Source organism: Pezoporus wallicus, unplaced genomic scaffold (assembly GCF_028554395.1).
Source record: "Pezoporus wallicus isolate ANWC-B61680 ecotype Strahan unplaced genomic scaffold, APGP_CSIRO_Pwel_v1 contig_447, whole genome shotgun sequence".
NCBI lineage: Eukaryota > Metazoa > Chordata > Aves > Psittaciformes > Psittacidae > Pezoporus > Pezoporus wallicus.
The window spans coordinates 2,114,886-2,119,405 of NW_026636385.1; the positions used below are offsets into that span (position 1 = coordinate 2,114,886).

General features: G+C 40.8%; 1 long non-coding RNA gene across 1 annotated transcript; it reads right to left on the reverse strand.

The window, feature by feature from the left end:
- Window positions 1–3,664: 3,664 nt before the first annotated feature.
- LOC130594364 (uncharacterized) lies at window positions 3,665–4,185 on the reverse strand. Its single transcript, XR_008971070.1, has 2 exons — window positions 4,013–4,185; window positions 3,665–3,904 (listed from the first exon to the last, which is right to left on the reverse strand). It is a non-coding gene; the product is annotated as an uncharacterized LOC130594364 (long non-coding RNA).
- Window positions 4,186–4,520: the final 335 nt, after the last annotated feature.

Genomic DNA, 4,520 nt, shown 5'->3' on the forward strand with positions numbered 1-4,520 from the left:
TCTGGAGGACTTTGAGAGCCTCTTGGGTACCGCTGTGCCACGCTACAGTGGACATCAGGCCAGCCCATGTGCTGCCGTTGTCCAGCATCAGGCCCTACGTGCCTGCAGAAACCCTCTTGTTCTGCAGATGTAAACCATGTAAACCAGCTTGTGTGATGGAGACAGTTACAGGACATAAGGAAATAACTACAGTAAGGATAATAATTAATAATAATAAATTCACTGTTTTGGAGGCTGCTCTAAATTTTCAGCTTTGACAGGTCATTATTAAAGGACCAGACGTGTTTTAGAAAGGGTGAGTGTAAACATTACTTCATCTCTTTGCTATGACTACTTGGTGGAGCTCTGCTCCCCCTTCTTCTTATTTTTTCTTTTTCCTTAAGAAAAGAGGAATGTTTTCTCTTTGTGAATAGGTGTAAAGTACAAGCTTGTGCCAAGATGCCTGGTATTTGGCCTCCTCACATGCTTTCAGGACATGGGTTGCATGTAAAGCAGGAGAAGTGTAGAGAGTTGGGACAATGGATATTGGGGAGTAATTGAAAGATTAAAAAGAAATCTCGGACATTACAGGGAGACAAAGATTATAATGAAAATAAAGGAAGGTATAAGGGCAAAACTTGGTAGGGCAAGAGAAGCATTGCTTTTTTGGTTTTGTTTTTTTTTTTCTAGGGACAAACACAGCTTTTCTTTGTTTCTTGGCAAGTATGTGCTTTTAGTGTAACAGGAACATTGCGGTAGAGTTGTTTGGTAAGGACTTAGGTTAAAAACCAGAAAATCTATAGCGGTTCTGTACCCTGACTCTTCCTGTTCTCTTCATCCTTCTCTTCCCTTTCTTTAATTCTCTGCAGGCAGAGTGATGGAGAGATGGTGCTCCTGGCACCTAAATCGCTCTCTTCTCTCAGTATGAATCTCCTCGTTTGAGTTATTACTTGAAATCCAGTGAACTGTTTTCTAAATAACTTGAGACCAGTTTAGAACTTCACATTAAGCAAGTGAACAAAATCTCCTCTGTTTTACTGCTTAATTCAAGGTATAGATGTTCCAGTTTGCCTGTTTCCCTGTGATGTACTGTGTTCCTTGATCAGGCTGAACAGCTACCACCTGGCAAGTGCTCAAGTTAGCCAGAGCTCATGCATTACACCCTCCTGAGACAGAAGCAGAAGTCAGGAGCAGGTCACTGCCCTTGCTGTGGATCAGAGTAGTTTGAGCCTTCCTCTGAAGTAACTTGAATACATCTCCTTTGATTCATTTGGTGGAAAGGTGCCTGGCTGCCGAAGGAGTCAGGAGCAACTGGAGCTGATATTAGCTCCACTGGTTCTTCGTGTACTTCAGAAAATGGTTTTAATTGCTTCATTGCACACAGCCACGTAGGGTAAGGCTGGACCTGTGTCTCTGAAGCAGAACAGCGTGATCTGTTCTGTGCTAAATGGCTGTTAGGAGTGATCAGAGTAGTGTAAGGCCCTAACATGGTCTCATAATGATACAGGGTAGGGAAGGCAAACTTGGTAGCTTAAAAGCTTTCAAAATAATCAGAACTTGAAGAACAATTGAAGGTGGGGAATTCATCTGTGCACAGATCAAACATTCTCACTGATGTTAAGGGACCTTTATCCATCTCTGACACTGCAAATTTACTTTGAAGGTGAGATATAGCTGACTTACCAGTTCTTAAGTGGAGAAACATATTCAGGAATCTTGATTCTATAAAAATCAATAAAATTTCCAACACAAATGACCTTATTCATCAGCAAAACTTTCGAGCAATAAAAAATAATCCTTTAATTCAGAAGACTATAACTTAAAAACACTAATTATTGTTCAAAATACCTCCGTTTTTAAGGTCTTTTTCTTGTAACTGAACATACTTTTACACCACCTCTTAGGAAGAATGCATAGCAATGTTATATCAGATTCTGTCCCAATGCAAAAGACTTCATGACTATTTTAAATAAAAAAGCAGTACAAATGTAAACAGATCAAAATGATTTCCAAGTACATCTGAACAAGAGTTAATGTTTACATTCTTGCATAGAAATTATTAAACTTCTAAAACCTCAGGAGTATGTCACAAAATAACAGTATGCCTAACCTTGAAACCTAAAAAAAAATATTGGAACTACCATAATATCATACATGCTATGCTGTAGCAGTGGCACTATGTTGCAAGAAAAACCTAGCACAACACGAAATCCTGAATTTTGACCCAGAACATCCCATTTATAGGAACCTTGAAAATATTTTGTATTTCCTACTGAAAATAGCCATCACGATTTTCTTTAAAAAATAGAAACTCAACTTTTATGTAGCTGCATTAATAAGCATAAAAAAGATTATTTCAAAAGAGATTCCCACCCTTGTAAGAAGGCTTAGAGAAGGCTCCAAGGAGGCCTCATTGGAGTCTTTCAACATGTATTGGAGGCGTATTAGAAAGATGGGGACAAGCTTCTTGTGATAGGACAAGAGAAAATGGTTTGAAACTAAAACAGCACAGAGTCAGAGTAGATATAAGGAAGAACTAATTTACAGTACAGTTGGTGAAACACAGGCTGCCCAGAGAGGTGATGGATGGATGCCCCATTCCTGGAAGTGTTCAAGGTCAGGCTTGATGTAGTTCTGAGCAACCTGATCTGCTGAAAATATCCCTGCTCATTGCAAGGAAGGTTGGACAGGATGACCCTTAGAGGTCCCTTCCAACCCAAACTATTCCATGATTATAAGAATTACTTTTGCAAACTGGAACGCGTTTTCCAAAAGATCTTAAACCTTTGTTGTGATTTTGTCTTTCATACATGAATATGTGGTTGACTAAGGAACCAGCTTTTTGGGATAGGAAATGAGGAGTGGCTGGTGTCCTGGTGTCATTGAAATATGCTATTTTTATTTATTTTTTTAAATTCGCTAATGGGATGCAGACCAGGACACACATTCAAACTGACCAAGATCTATTAGGCTGCTGCTGTTCCCCTGCTGGGTGCCAGGCATGTGCTCTAAGTCACATGCGGCAGGGCCCTCTCAGTATTTGGGCAGTACAACATCCACCCCTTCCCAAGAGCAGGAAGGTGCTTAAGGAGGGGAACAAGGCATCTTTAGGAAGTGTTTTACCAAGGGGGTTCAGTTTTGAGCAGCTGCCTGCAGCCTCACATGTACCACACACTGCTTTTGCCTTAACTGCCCAGGGAAGCACCCGTGTGTGCCAGCCTGCCACAATTCACATCTCTTGGTAGGAAAGTCCTAGAAAACTACTTTTCAGAGATCAAATGTAAAATTGCTCAGAAAAGCCTGATTACGGTGGGCTGAGCATCAGGAAATGGAGGTCACGGCTCACTGCCTTGATGGAATTCTCTGAAGACATTACTGCACAGGAGATGTAAGGGACAGCTATAAAGACACACCTAATGCTTGCCAAAGTGGGTCTGAAAATGATAATGTGCTTAATCTGCGTTTCAAAACTGCCTTTTTAATGCCTTTATGAAGAGCTGTGTGTGCTACTCTGCATTTACAAAGTACAGTGAAAGCCAATGTTGTAAGCATCATTGATGGGGTCTTACAAAAATGACTTAAATGGTGTGTTGTGAGTAATAGTTACAAATACTGCCAGGAAATTAGGCCTGATCAACAGAGTATGAAGATGCAACAGAACATGTAATTTGAAAACTTCACAGAGTAGAACTCATTTAGATTCCTTTTCATATTTGTATCAACAGTGAAGAAATTCAGGGACAGGAATGAGATATTAAAATATTACTTGGCAGAATGGATGGTCTGGATTTGTATGTCTGAGTAAACATATCTACTTCAGGTTCTTTTCTGAAAGACTTGGAACTGGAGAAGCTGTAACCTCTGTAATACCATCCCTTCCTCTTCTATGAATTCCTTCAGCAGCTGCTCCATGGGGCTTTACGTTCTGCAAATGGAAAGGGGGTCGGATCACAAGGGCAACATCTGTGTGCCAGAACTGACCCTCAGCCATGTATGCTGGCCCTGTGAGTTATGCAGACGTGAATAATGTTACCTGCTAGATTGAGGTGATTCTTTTTCATTTCATGTTCCACCCTTGGTATCACTGAATGCTAAAGGACAGCCATTGAGTCCAGGGGGATGTAGTATCCCTCCTCTGCTTCCCAGAAGACTTCTTTCTAATTTCTCAACTCCACACATCTAGAGAATCTGGACCAAGTTTCAGTGCCTGGTGCACAGTGGGTCCTTACTTGTTTACACTCCAAAGAGGAAATGTGACCCTCAGTAGTAATGTATGCTAATTTGTGCATCTGATCATAGCATCATAGAATCAACTAGGTTGGAAAAGACCTTTAAGATCATTGAGTCCAGCTGTTACTCCAGGAATACAGTATTTATTGTTAAAATTGTGCAGTTTCAGTCAGTTGGCAGAGTTGGGGGAATACCAGCATATAGAAACACTTGTGTTCTTAAGATGACAGTATGTCTGTGAAGACATGATGTATCAAAAGCCATCTGAAGGTATAGGACCTCCCGAGCTCTAGAGCTAGGAGTGAGGACTC